The 15,578-nt window shown below is 40.3% G+C and overlaps 1 pseudogene; it reads right to left on the reverse strand.

The window, feature by feature from the left end:
- Nucleotides 1-13,003: 13,003 nt before the first annotated feature.
- Nucleotides 13,004-13,105, reverse strand: LOC112700116 (small nucleolar RNA R71; annotated as a pseudogene).
- Nucleotides 13,106-15,578: the final 2,473 nt, after the last annotated feature.

Raw genomic sequence — 15,578 nt, forward strand, 5'->3', positions numbered from 1 at the left:
GAACCTTTTGCTTAGCTTTTGAATTTTGCACTTTCTTTTGAGCTTTGAATTTTACTTTTGCACTTTGGAACTTCTCTTAGTGTCTTCACTGAGATTTCAGAGAATTGGGGAGGAGAATTGATCTCTCTTCTTCCTCATTCTTGCTTGGGTCTTTTTAATTTCCTTGTTTTGAGTTTTGGGTGTGAAGAATTGAGGAAATTCTGTCTCAATCTCCATTCAAAGTCTCTTTAATTTCTTTTCTGCATAATTGAATCCATTCACATTCTCTTTACTGTTTCTTCTTCAATTTCTTGTCAATTGCTTTGAGAACTTGGATCTAGGAAGGTAATTGAGATCTAGGCTCTGCTACCTAGTCTCTTGAACCCTGAGATCCCAATTTACTTTTGGTTCTTCTGCAAACCTTGCTGCACTTTAATTTCAATTTCTGTTTGAGTCCTCATTGCTTCCAATTCAATTTCTGCTTTATTAATGGTTGCAATTTACTTTCTCTTCGTTTAGATTCTGCAATCCCAGTCCTCAAATCCCTTTTACATTCAAGCAATTTACATTCCTTGCCATTTAAGTTACTGCAATTTACATTTCTTGCACTTTAAGTTTCAGTCATTTAATTTCTTGTTCTTTAAGATTCAGTCTATTTTACTTTCCTGTTCTTTAATTAACTACAATTTCCCTTCTCCATTTACATTTCAAGCAATTTATCTTCTGTTAAATACAACCTGATGTGTGGAAAACGATCCAACACAAAACTCACCGGCAAGTGTACCGGGTCGCATCAAGTAATAATAACTCACATGAGTGAGGTCGATCCCACAGGGATTGAAGGATTGAGCAATTTTAGTTTAGTGGTTGATTTAGTCAAGCGAATCAAGTTTTGGTTGAGTGGGTTGTATTTAACAGAAGATAAATTGCTTGAAATGTAAAGGGAGAGGGAAAATTGCAGTGAATTAAAGAACAGGAAAGTAAAATAGACTGAATCTTAAAGAAGAAGAAAGTAAACGACTGAAACTTAAAGTGCAAGAAATGTAAATTGCAGTAACTTAAATGGCAAGAAAGATAAATGGCTTGAAAATAAAAGGGGTTTGAGGACTGGGATTGCAGAATATAAACAAAGAGAAATTGAATTGCCACAGTTATTATAGCAGGAATTGAATTGGAAGCAATGGAAGCTTAAACAGAAAATTAAAGTAAAATGCAGCAAGGTTCACAGAAGAACCCAAGTAAATTGTGATCTCAGGACTCAAGAGCTTAGGTAGCAGAGCCTAAAACCCAATTTCCTTCCCAGATCCGAATTATCAAAGCAATTGACAGAAAATTAAAGAAGAAGCAGTAGAAGAACAGAAATCAAATTCAATTATGCAGAAAAGGATTTAAAGAGATTTTAGATGGGAATTGAGACAGAATTTCCTCAATTTCACACACCCAAAACTCAGAAACAGAAGAGTAGAATTGCCCGAGTAAGAATGAGGAAGGAGATCAGTCAATTCTCCCTTAATCCTCTGAGCTCTAGGTCAAGTCTCTCAAGAACAATTACAAGAAATTCAAAGCTCCAAGAAAGTGCAAAATTCAAAAGCAAAGCCAAGGTAAGTCCAAAAAAGGGTCTAATTACATCAAACTAGCTTCTATTTATACACTTTCTATTCTTGGATTTTGGGATTTGGATGGGCTTTTGATTTGGTGAAGAAATGAATTAAAATGGGGTTTTAATTTGAATTTTCGGCCCATGAAAAGTTGCTCCCAGGAGGCTGCCCTGCCCTTGTGGAGGGCAGGGCAGGATTTGGTGCATGTTGGTGCGGCCTTGGTGCGGTCTGGTGCGACTTTGGTGCGCAAAACGCTGCCCTGCCCGCGCCAAGGGCAGGGCAGGAAAAGTTGGTGCGCCAGAAATTGCCTTGGTGCTGCCAGAATCAAGAATTGGTGCGCCAGAATCAAAAATTGGTGCGCCAGAAATTGCCTTGGTGCATAGGACGCTGCCCTGCCCTCGCGGAGGGCAGGGCAGGAAAATTTGGTGCTACCAGGATCGAACTTGGTGCGTGCTAGTGCTGCCAGGAATGAGCTTTGGTGCGCCAGATTTGAAACTTGGTGTGCCAGATCCATGCACCATCAAAATGCTGCCCTGCCCTCGCGGAGGGCAGGGCAGTGTTTCCACTTTGATGTCCCGTGTTCGAAACACGGCTGGGACACACCCTCAATTAATTTCCTTGGTTTCTTGGCACGGCACTCAACCTTAGTTCCTTGCTTCTTCCTTGGTCCGTGTTCGAGTCTTGTGGCATGCATGGGTGACATTTTTCCTTTGATTTTCTTCCTTGGTGAGCCCGATACTGCCCTTGTGGAGGGCAGGGCAAGGTTCTCTTCTTCTTGGTTCCAAGGCACACTTTTGTGCTCTGCCCTTGTAGTGGGCAGGGCAGAGTTGCCTTCCTTGTTTGGTTTCCTTATGTTGCCCTCCTAGAGGGCAGTGTGCCCTTGTGGAGGGCAATGTTTGCCTCCCCCTTGCATGCGGCACACTTCCTCTTGCCTTGACCACGCTTTCCTTTCCTTGGGCTACACTTCTTAGGCCACGCTTTTCCTTTTCTTTTCTTTTCTTCACCTATAATAAACCAAAACAACCACTCCAAGTATCACTAAATTCAAGAGGCTTATAAATCAATTAAAATTCAATTAAAATTAGCTTAAACCTCATGATTTAACATTAATTTCATGGTGGTTGCTTGATTTAGAGAAGTTATGTATTTTCACTCCAAATCACTTACTTAGGATGCAAGAAAGTGCATAAATGCTAACAAAACAAGTGAAATTAGCTTGAAAAATGGGTATATGATGACTTGTCATCACAACCCACTCAACCAAAACTTGATTCGCTTGACTAAATCAACCACTAAACTAAAATTGCTCAATCCTTCAATCCCTGTGGGATCGACCTCACTCATGTGAGTTATTATTACTTGATGCGACCCGGTACACTTGCCGGTGAGTTTTGTGTTGGATCGTTTTCCACACATCAAGTTTTTGGCGCCGTTGCCGGGGATCGAAATAGATTGACAATGATTAAGTGAAGTGGAGGTCTAGATTAAGCACTTTTTCTTTCCTGTTCTTTTAATTTTGACTAACACACTAACTGTTTGAATTTTTGCTTAAACTAACTAAAACTTCATTCTAGCTATAGATTGAAGTTTCATTGGTTTTCTGGATCTGTGTGTTTATTATTGTGTGTTTGTATGTCAGGTACAGGAAGATCTTCCCCTGTCCTCTCTGAAATTGACCAAAGAACTCTTCGGAGAATAAGAAGAGCTGAAAGAGGAAAGAACGTTATTGGAGAGGAAGAATCTGAGGAGGAATTCCAAGAGATGGAAGGAGATCTCAATCAACCAGGAGAAGGAGCCAACAATAACCAACAACAACGAAGGGTCTTGGCTTCATACACATTTGCAAATGCTAGACACTGTGGAAGTAGCATTCTTCCTCCCAATGTCAATGCAAACAATTTTGAACTAAAGCCACAACTCATCACTTTGGTTCAAAACAACTGTTCTTTTGGAGGAGGACCTTTGGAAGATCCAAATCAACATTTGTCTACCTTCTTGAGAATCTGTGACACTGTGAAAACCAATGGTGTACCTCCTGATAGCTACAAGTTGTTGCTCTTTCCATTTTCTCTCAGAGATAAAGCCACCCAATGGCTAGAGACCTTTCCAAAAGAAAGCATCAACACTTGGGATGACTTGGTAAGCAAGTTCCTTGCCAAATTTTATCCCCCTCAAAGAATCCTAAGATTGAAGACTGAGGTACAGACATTGACTCAAATGGACTATCACTGAGCTTTAATCAAGTCTCAGTTTTGAGCATTCTTGCTCAAAATTGCTTTCAAGATAATGTTTAACTCTCTGTCCATTAACAATGAACTTTTTGTTAGAGTCATTATCCTGAAGCTCTACGTATCCATATGGTGATACACTTGTAATCACATATGAACCTCTCCACCGGGATTTAAATCCCGGGGAATAATTTGAGCCTAGAATTAAATAGCAGAACTTTCTGCCCCGGCTCAAAGACTCTGGATGACAATTTCTTATCATGCCATCTTTTTGCTTTCTCTTTGTAAATTTTTGCATTCTCCAAAGCATTGAGTCTAAATTCCTCTAGCTCATTTAACTGAAGCAATCATTTTTCTCCAGCTAACTTGGCATCAAGGTTCAGGAATCTGGTTGCCCAGTAGGCCTTATGTTCCAGTTCCACTGGCAAGTGACATGCCTTTCCATACACAAGCTGGTATGGAGAGGTCCCTATAGGGGTCTTGAATGCTGTTCTATATGCCCACAGAGCATCATCCAAGCTTCTTGCCCAATCCCTTCTACGGTTAATTACAGTCCGTTCCAGGATTCTTTTGAGTTCTCTATTTGAGACTTCAGCTTGCCCATTAGTCTGTGGGTGATATGGAGTGGCCACCCTGTGGCTAACTCCATAACAAACCAAAGCAGAATAGAGCTGTTTATTGCAGAAATGAGTGCCCCCATCACTGATTAGTACTCTAGGGGTGCCAAATCTGCTGAAGATGTGTTTCTGGAAGAATTTTAACACTGTCTTAGTGTCATTAGTGGGTGTTGCAATAGCCTCCACCCATTTGGATACATAATCCACTGCCACCAGAATATAAGTGTTTGAGTATGATGGTGGGAAAGGTCCCATGAAGTCAATACCCCATACATCAAACAACTCAATCTCCAAGATCCCTTGTTGAGGCATGGCATAACTGTGAGGCAGATTGCCAGATCTTTGGCAACTGTCACAATTAAGCACAAACACTCGGGAATTTTTATAGAGAGTAGGCCAGTAGAAGCCACATTGGAGGACTCTTGTGGCTGTTCGCTCACTTCCAAAATGTCCTCCATATTGTGATCCATGGCAGTGCCATAGGATCTTCTGCGCTTCTTCCTTAGGCACACATTTACGGATTACTCCGTCTGCACATCTCTTGAAGAGCTATGGTTCATCCCAAAGATAGTACTTTGCATCTGTGATCAATTTCTTTGATTGCTGCCTACTATACTCTTTAGGTATGAACCTCACTGCCTTGTAGTTTGCAATATCTGCAAACCATGGCACTTCCTAGATGGCAAAGAGTTGCTCATCCGGAAAGGTTTCATAGATCTCAGTAAGAGGGAGGGTCGCCCCTTCTACTGGTTCTATTCGGGACAGGTGATCTGCTACCTGATTCTCTGTCCCTTTTCTGTCTCTTATTTCTATATCAAACTCTTGCAGAAGCAACACCCATCTTATAAGTCTGGGTTTTGAATCCTGCTTTGTGAGTAGATATTTAAGAGCAGCATGATCAGTGTACACAATCACTTTTGATCCTACTAAATAGGATCTGAATTTGTCAATGGCGTAAACCACTGCAAGTAGCTCTTTTTCTGTGGTTGTGTAATTCTTCTGTGCGTCATTTAGAACATGGCTGGCATAGTAAATGACGTGCAGAAGCTTGTCATGCCTTTGTCCCAACACTGCACCAATGGCATGGTCACTGGCATCACACATTAGTTCAAATGGTAATGTCCAGTTTAGTGCAGAGATGATTGGTGCTGTGACCAATTTAGCTTTCAGAGTCTCAAATGGCTGCAGACACTCCTTATCAAAGACAAATGGCGTGTCAGCAGCTAGCAGGTTGCTCAGAGGTTTGGCGATTTTTGAAAAATCCTTTATAAACCTCCTATAGAATCCTGCATGCCCAAGAAAGCTTCTGATTGCCTTAACATTGGCAGGTGGTGGTAATTTTTCAATTACCTCTACCTTAGCTTGATCCACCTCTATTCCCTTGTTCGAGATTTTGTGCCCAAGGACAATTCCTTCAGTCACCATAAAGTGACATTTTTCCCAGGTTAAAACCAGGTTGGTCTCTTGGCATCTCTTTAGAACAAGTGCTAGATGGTCAATACAGGAGCTGAATGAGTCTCCAAATACTGAAAAGTCATCCATGAAGACTTCCAGAAATTTTTCCACCATATCAGAGAAAATTGAGAGCATGCACCTCTGAAAGGTTGCAGGTGCATTGCACAGGCCAAATGGCATCCTTCTGTATGCAAATACTCCAGATGGACATGTGAATGTCGTTTTCTCTTAATCTTTTGGATCTACTGCAATTTGATTATAACCTGAATATCCATCCAGGAAGCAGTAGTATTCATGACCTGCCAGTCTTTCTAGCATCTGGTCTATGAATGGTAAGGGAAAATGATCCTTTCTGGTGGCTGTATTGAGCTTTCTATAATCAATACACATACGCCACCCTATAACTGTTCTTGTAGGAACCAGTTCATTTCTTTCATTGTGAACCACTGTCATGCCACCTTTCTTAGGGACAACTTGGACCGGGCTTACCCAGGGGCCGTCAGAAATAGGATAAATAATCCCAGCCTTTAGTAATTTAGTGACCTCCTTCTGCACCACTTCCTTCATGGCTGGATACAGCCGCCTTTGTGGTTGAACCACTGGCTTGGTGTCACCCTCCAATAGGATCTTGTGCATGTATCTGGCTGGGCTAATGCCCTTAAGATCACTGATGGACCACCCAAGAGCTGTCTTGTGTGTCCTTAGCACTTGAATTAGTGCTTCCTCTTCCTGTGGCTCTAAGGTAGAGCTTATGATTACAGGAAAGGTATCACCTTCTCCCAGAAACGCATATTTCAAGGATGGTGGTAATGGTTTGAGCTCGGGTTTAGGAGGTTTTTCCTCTTCCTGAGGGATTTTCAGAGGTTCTATTATTCTCTCTAATTCCTCCAAATCAGGCTGAACATCTTTAAAGATGTTCTCTAGCTCTGATTCGAGACACTCAGCCATATTGACTTCTCTTACCAGCGAGTCAATGATATCAACACTCATGCAGTCCTTTGGGGTGTCTGGATGTTGCATAGCTTTGACAACATTCAACTTAAACTTCTCTTCATTGACTCGCAGGGTTACTTCCCCTTTTTGGACGTCAATGAGGGTTCGACCAGTTGCTAGGAAAGGTCTTCCTAGAATGAGAGTTGCACTCTTGTGCTCCTCCATTTCTAGCACCACAAAGTCAGTAGGAAAGGCAAATGGCCCAACCTTGACAATCATGTCTTCAATCACGCCTGATGGGTATTTAATGGAGCCATCAGCAAGTTGAAGACATATCCGGGTTGGTTTGACTTCTTCAGTCAAACCAAGCTTTGTGATAATAGATGCAGGTATTGAGTTAATACTTGCCCCAAGATCACATAGAGCTTGCTTGGTACAATAACCCTCTAATGTGCATGGTATCATAAAGCTCCCGGGGTCTTTAAGCTTCTCATGTAAGCTTTTCAGAATGACTGCACTGCATTCTTCAGTGAGGTAAACTTTTTCAGTTTCTCTCCAATCCTTCTTATGACTTAAGATCTCTTTCATGAACTTAGCATAAGAGGGTATTTGCTCAAGTGCTTCTGCAAACGGAATCTTTATTTCAAGAGTCCTGAGATAGTCTGCAAAGCGGGCAAATTGCTTATCCTGTTCCGCTTGGCAGAGTTTTTGAGGATAAGGCATTTTGGCTTTATATTCCTCAACCTTAGTTGCTACAAGTTTATTACCTACAGAAGTGGGTTGGGAAGCCTTTTTAGAAGGGTTGTTATCAGCACTTGTATGTGACTGATCCCCCACTGGCGTTTGAATGCCAGTGGCAGAAGCTGGAGTGGCGTTAGACTCCAACTCCTTATCTGTTACTGGCGTTTGAACGCCAGAACTGTGCTCCCTTTGGGCGTTCAACGCCGGATTCATGCTTGTTTCTGGCGTTGAACACCAGGAATGAGCATGGTCTGGGCGTTCAGCGCCAGCCTTATTCCTCTCTGGGCTCTAATTGTCCTCAGAGGGATTTTGAGTAGCCATTTGTTCATTTCTTAGCTTCCTGCTGCTTTGAAGTGAGGTATTTAATGTTTTTCCACTTCTTAATTGAACTGCTTGGCATTCTTCTGCTATTTGTTTTGACAATTGCTTTTCTGTTTGCTTTAACTGTACTTCCATATTCCTGTTAGCCATTCTTGTTTCCTGTAGTATTTCCTTGAATTCGGCTAGCTGCTGAGTTAGAAAGTCTAATTGCTGATTGAATTCAGTAGCCTGATCTACAGGACTGAGTTCAGCAGTTACTGTTTTAGCTTCTTCTTTCATGGAAGATTCACTGCTTAGGTACAGATGCTGATTTCTGGCAACTGTATCAATAAGCTCTTGAGCTTCTTCAATTGTTTTTCTCATATGTATAGATCCACCAGCTGAGTGATCTAGAGAAATCTGAGCTTTTTCTGTTAGCCCATAGTAGAAGATGTCTAATTGCACCCACTCTGAAAACATCTCAGAGGGGCATTTTCTTAGCATCTCTCTGTATCTCTCCCAGGCATCATAAAGGGATTCATTATCTCCTTGTTTGAAGCCTTGGATGCTTAGCCTTAGCTGTGTCATCCGTTTTGGAGGGAAATAGTGATTCAGAAATTTTTCTGATAGCTGTTTCCATGTTTTTATACTGTTCTTAGGTTGGTTATTTAACCACCTCTTAGCTTGATCTTTTATAGCAAATGAAAACAGTAATAATCTGTAGACATCCTGATCTATTTCCTTATCATGTACTGTGTCAGCAATTTGTAAAAATTGTGCCAGAAACTCTGTAGGTTCTTCATGTGGAAGACCGAAATACTGGTAGCTTTGCTGCACCATGATAACGAGCTGTGGATTCAACTCAAAGCTACTAACTCCAATGGAGGGTATACATATACTACTCCCATATGAAGTAGTAGTGGGGCTAGCATATGACCCCAAAGTCCTCTTGGACTGTGCATTTCCACTTAGTTCCATGATGGAGCAAGGGAGATGGTATGTATGTTGATATTATTTATTTTATAAAAACTTATTTTATAAAATAAAGTAAAAATAAAACAAATAAAAACGAAATAAAATAAATAAAAAAATAAAAATATTTTTTTTTGAAGATTTTCGAAAAATTGGGGAAAAGGAGAAAGTGGTTAGGATAAAATTTTTGAAAAAGATAATAAAATATATATTAAAAAATAAGAATTGAAAAATTTTGAAATTGAAATCTGAATTTTTATATAAAAAATTCAAAAATATAGTTTAAAATTAGTTAGAAAAGATATATTTTTTTTTGAATTTTGAATTTTATGATGAAAGAGAAAAACTCACAAAAGACACAAGACTTAAAATTTTTAGATCTAATGCTCCTTATTTTCGAAAATTTTGGAGGAAAAACACCAAGGAACACCAAACTTAAAAATTTTAAGATCAAAACACAAGAAAGACTCAAGAACACCTTGAAGATTCACAAGAACACCAAGAACAAAAGAAAGAACACCAAACTTAAAATTTTTAGAAAACCAAGATAAATTTTCGAAAATTAAAGAAAGATCAACAAGAAAACACCAAACTTAAAGTTTGGCACAAGATTAAATTAAGAAAAATTATTTTTGAAAAAAAGATTTTGAAAGGAAGATGCCCAATTGCCAAGAACATAAGCCAACGCTATAACCAACTGAGCTAAAAATGTAACGTATTTTAAAGATGTATTATTTTTTTATGGATAAAAGTATAATTTTTGAAAGTTAATGTTTTGAAAAAGTACAAGAAAAACAAGAAAAGACACAAAACAAGAAAAACTCAAGATCAAACAAGAAAAATTAACAAGAACAACTTGAAGATCAATGAAGAACAAAGAACACAATTTCGAAAATTTAAAGAAAAATATAAAATATGCAATTAACACCAAACTTTGAACAGGACACTAAACTCACGAAAAAAAATTAAAAATTGATAAAGAAAAATAATATTTTTGAAAAATTTTTAAAAAGGGATAATAAAAGATGCAATTTTAGTGAAAAAAGAGGATAAATTCTTCCTAATCTAAGCAACAAAATAAACCTTTAGTTGTTCAAACTCGAACAATCCCCGGCAACGGCGCCAAAAACTTGGTGCACGAAATTGTGTATGCCAATATTAATGGACTATTTAACACAGCTTCGTACCACTAACCAGCAAGTGCACTGGGTCGTCCAAGTAATACCTTACGTGAGTAAGGGTCGATCCCACGGAGATTATTGGTTTGAAGCAAGCTATGTTTATTTTATTATTCTTAGTCAGGATATTAATTAAAATTATCAGTTGGAATTATTAGAAAATAAAAGAGTGTGAAATAGTTACTTGTTATGTAGTAATGGAGAATATGTTGGGGTTTTTGGAGATGCTTTGTCCTCTGAATCCCTGCAACATAATGCTTACTCACTTTCATAAATGCAAGGCTCCTTCCATGGCAAGCTGTATGTAGGGAATCACCATTGTCAGTGGCTACCTCCCATCCTCTCAGTGAAAACGGTCCAGATGCTCTGTCACAGCACGACTAATCAGCTGTTGGTTCTCGATCATGTTGGAATAGGATCCATTGATCGTTTTGCGCTTGTCATCACGCCCAGCAATCGCGAGTTTGAAGCTCGTCACAGCCATTCAATCCTTGAATCCTACTCAGAATACCACAGAGAAGGTTTAGACTTTCCGGATCCTCAAGAGTGGCCGCCATCAGTTCTAGCTTATACCACGAAGATTCTGATTAAGGAAGCTAAGAGATACTCATTCAATCTGATATAGAACGGAGGTGTTTGTCAGGCACACGTTCATGGATTGAGGAAGGTGATGAGTGTCACGGATCATCACCTTCTCCATAATTAAGCGCAAATGAATATCTTAGATAGGAACGCGCATGTTTGAAAGGAGAAACAGAAACAATTGCATTAAATCATTGAGAAGCTGCAGAGCTCCTCACCCCCAACAATGGAGTTTAGAGACTCATGCCGTCAAAGTGTATAAAATTCAGATCTGAAAATGTCATGAGGTAAAAAGTAAATCACTAAAAGTTGTTTAAATAGTAAACTAGTAACCTAGGTTTACAGAAAATGAGTAAACTATGATAATTGGTGCAGAAATCCACTTCTGGGGCCCACTTGGTGTGTGCTGGGGCTGAGACTAAAGCTTCTCACGTGCTTGGGCTGTTTCTGGAGTTGAACGCCAGGTTGTAACGTGTTTTGGGCGCTGAACTCCAACTTGTAACCTGTTTCTGGCGCTGGACGCCAGACAGCAGCATAAAACTGGCGTTGAATGCCAGTTTACGTCATCTATCTTCGCGCAAAATATAGACTATTATATGTTTCTGGAAAGCCCTGGATGTCTACTTTCCAACCCAATTGAGAGCGTGTCAATTGGACTCCTGTAGCTCCAGAAAATCCATTTCGAGTGCAGGGAGGTCAGAATCCAACAGCATCAGCAGTTCTTTTTCAGCCTAACTCAGATTTTTGCTCAGCTCCCTCACTTTCAGCCAAAAAAATCTGAAATCACAGAAAAATACACAAACTCATAGTAAAGTCCAGAAATATGATTTTTTCCTAAAAACTAATAATATTCTACTAAAAACTAATTAAAACATACTAAAATCTACATGAAATTACCCCCAAAAAGCGTATAAAATATCCGCTCATCAGAGATCATGCTAGAAATGCTTTCTCATGTTGGACCAAATTGAGGTCTGGGCAGATATATTAACATGTAATCCTCCCAACACTTTGATTCGGAAATACATGTGGTATAATCTGTGACCACACTTCATCTCTTCCCATGAGCAATTAAATCAAGGAATTGGGCAATTGTTCAAGCTTAGAGAGATTGGATTGCCAAGGAATTAGAACCCAATCACTTAAGATTGCCAAGGAGATCATTAGATACTTTGATTGAGGAAGAGATGAAAATGAATTTGATCCAGAGAATACAACATCTCTCGAGCCCAATGAATTTCCCATCTCTGATCTTACCCATTCTTTTTAATTTCTACCATTTATTTCCATGTTCATCTCCCCGATTCCCCATTTAAGATTCTGTACTTTATTTCCTGTAATTTACTTTCCCGGCATTTAGTTTCCTACAACATCAACTACACTCTATTTAGCTCAACTAGCATATTCTTCCAACTAAGGTTGCTTGACCAATCAATCCCTGTGGGATTCGACCTCACTCTATTGTGAGTTTTTACTTGATGACAATTCGGTATACTTGCCGAAGGAAAATTTGTTGAGAGACAAGTTTTCATGCATCAAGTTTATGGCACCGTTGCCGGGGATTGATTTTGTATCAACAATGATTAAGTTAGAAGTTCACTAGATTGAGCATTTTTCTTTTGTTTGTTTATTTTATTCAGTCATTTACCTTCAGTTTATTTAGTTTCATCCTCACCCCATATCCTCTCATTATCTTCTTTTTCTTTGAATTTACTTACAATTATTCTCATTAACCCACTAACTATTTGATAAATTGCACAACTCATACTAACAATCACTCTAACAAGAATAATCACTTCATTTTATCTCTTGCTGTGTGCTCTGTTAGTTGTATGACAGGGAGAAGAGACAAAGCTTCAACTTCCTTTGATTCAAAACCTAAGAGGACCCTCCATAGATCAAGGAGGGAAGTAAGAGGAAAAAGAGTTGTTGGTGCTAAGGAAGAGGAAGAGTACTTTGAAACAAACATAGAAGAGAACTTGGAAAACAATCATGAAGGTGAAGCTCACAACCATGCCAGAGAAGGCCCTGCAAATCATGCTGGGCAAGAGAGGAGAGTTCTAGGCTCTTACATCAATCCAAACTCAAGAAACTGTGGAAGTAGCATCCAAAAGTCCACCATACATGCCAACAACTTTGAACTAAAACCCCAGCTCATCACCCTTGTTCAGAATAACTGCTCATTTGGAGGAAGTGCCCAAGAAGATCCCAATCAATATCTAACCACCTTCCTGAGAATATGTGACACTGTGAAGTCTAATGGAGTCCATCCGGATGTCTATAGGCTACTTTTGTTCCCTTTTTCACTTAGGGACAAAGTATCCAAGTGGCTAGAGTCTTTCCCAAAGGAGAGCTTAACAAATTGGGAAGATGTGGTGAACAAATTTTTGGCAAGATTCTACCCTCCTCAAAGAATTAACAGGCTGAGAGCTGAGGTGCAAACTTTCAGGCAACAAGATGGTGAAACTCTCTATGAGGCATGAGAGAGATTCAAGGACTTAACAAGAAGATGCCCACCGGACATGTTCAATGAGTGGGTTCAACTTCACATTTTCTATGAAGGTCTTTCTTATGAGTCAAAGAAAGCTGTAGACCATTCATCAGAAAACTCTCTAAACAAGAAGAACCATTGAAGAAGCCATAGATGTCATTGAGACGGTAAAAAGAAGCCATAAAAAAACACCTCCCACGCGTCCGCGTCACCCACGCGAACGCGTGCCTCAAAATCGACATAAAAAGGGTGTATGGCCGAAAGTTGAGCTAGAATTGGGCTGGACTCGTGCTAGTAGCACAAGCCCTACCACGCGAACATGTTCCCCACGCGTCCGCGCCGTTCTTTAAAACAAGGCCATCCACGCGATCACGTCCACCACGCGATCTTGTCACCCAAATTTTTGGCAAAATAAATTTTTCACCAGAGAGTTGCGCGGCCGCGAGGCTGCACTCACGCGGAAGGCACGAATCACTTCACGCGAACGCGTGGGTCACTTCATCGAAGCGCTACCCACGCAACCGCATGCCCCACGCGCTCGCGTCGCCTGCGCCGCACAACTTATCCAGATCAGCGCCAATTATCTTATTTTTTCTTTTCTAATCCTAATCTCTTCTATCTTTTCTTCTTTCTTCTTCCTTTTCTTACTTTCTTCTACTTCATCTCTTTAACTTCTCATCCCTCTTTACTTCCATTCTATTTCATTTAATTTATTTGCATATTTTTATTCATTGCATTATTTTCATTGGTTTTAGAAATTTATTTGGGTCATTATTTTGCTTGTGGATTATTAAGAAATTGTTTGACAATTATATATTATTTTTTTTAGGGTTGCTTGCATGTTTAATTTATTACTTTCCATACCTTATTTAACATGCATGCTTTGTGTTTGTGAAAACGCCTGTTCCGAGGGTTACCTGAAACTGTAGGTCGATCTCGGATGAGATCTTCTGTGTTGGTCGGAGCCGACGTGTCCGGCATGTGTACGGCGGCCGGAGCTGGTGTGTCCGACTTGTTGGACTTGGTGGTGGTGCTGATCCTTCGTCCCCGGAGGGTGGGGGTACCTGCAAGGGACTCCGATGCTTAAGTTAGCAAGGGTATTAAGCAGGTATTGAGTAGAATCAGAGTATGAGTTATACCTGGGTGCTCCAGTGTATTTATAATGGTGAGATGTGGCCTCCTGCGGATAAGATAAGTTAGTTATCTTATCTTATCTTTAAGTGAGGTCATCTTATCTTCAAGGGAACCGCCTTTATCTTTCTGGGTTTTAGCTGCCTTTAGATTGGGCTGTGTTCCTTCGTTTTGGGTCTGCTTTGGGCTCCTTTGGCGAGTTGGCCAAGCTCTTTGAGAAGAGGTCGGGCATTTGGCCGAGCTCTTTGAGAAGAGGTCGGGCATTTGGCCGAGCTCTTTGAGAAGAGGTCGGATAGTCTGACCTGAAGAGGTCGGTCGGCTTGTCACTAAACATCCCGGGTCGGACAGCTTGACCCAGGGTATGAACAGTGCCCCTGCTTGAGTTCGATCTTTCCATGAGATCATGCTTTTCAGAGCTTTGATCTATTTGGAAGTCGTGCTCGAGCATCTGTCTGGCTTGTTTCTTCATTGCTTTGCAATCTTTGTAGATTTTCTAGAGGTTTGGTACTTCACAGTCCAACCTCTTTTAAGTGGTAGCGTGGGTTTTCTACCCTTGCCTTCTGGATCACGCCTTGCTTTAAGTTTGTGTTGACAACCCTCTGCTTTGGCAAAGTTGTCCTTTGCGGCTTAATATCCGGACTTTTAGTGATTTGTCCAATGACTTTTTTAGTGTTTTTATGTAGAACCTTTTTTAATCTTGGATGACGTTCGTAGCCCTGTTTGAGATTGTGCCTTCTTTGAGTGGAGTTGTATCCCTTTTGGCTGAGCACATTTGAGCCTTAGGTTGTTTTCGAACCTTTATGGCTTGTTCTTTTTTGAGATCATACTTGCACCTCTTCTTTAGCTGACGTCGACCTGTATGGCTTTGCCCCTGCTTGAGTTCGGACTTTTCCGTGAGACCGTGCTTTCAGAGTTTCGATCTCTTTGGGGAAGTCATGCTCAAGCATCCTGACTTTGGTCGATCTTTTGAGTAGTTTCGCCTTGTGCAAGTCTAGTATTGCCCCTTTTACTTTGTTGAGGGGACTTTTCAACCTTCTTTTGACTTATTTGTCTTCGCTGTTCGGGCTTTTTAGTCATAATCCAACAACTTTTTAGGTAGTGTTCCGATGGGGAACCTCTTTATAGTTTGTTTTGGATGACTTTTTAGCTCCGTCTTTGATTTGTGCTTTTGCCTTTTAAGAAGTGTCTTTTTCCAAGACTTCGTATTTTTTTTTAGCAAAGCATTTCTGGCCTTCCTCTGGCCGTTGCGAGATGTCTTTGTCCTTTTTTGTGGATCTTTGTAGAGTGTCGGTACTTTATTGTCCGACCTCTTTTGATCACTTCTGGTTTCTTCCACTTTCTGCTTGGTCGAGGTGGTCCTTGGGGCTAATTTG

The sequence above is a fragment of the Arachis hypogaea genome, chromosome 6 (assembly GCF_003086295.3).
Source record: "Arachis hypogaea cultivar Tifrunner chromosome 6, arahy.Tifrunner.gnm2.J5K5, whole genome shotgun sequence".
Lineage (NCBI taxonomy): Eukaryota > Viridiplantae > Streptophyta > Magnoliopsida > Fabales > Fabaceae > Arachis > Arachis hypogaea.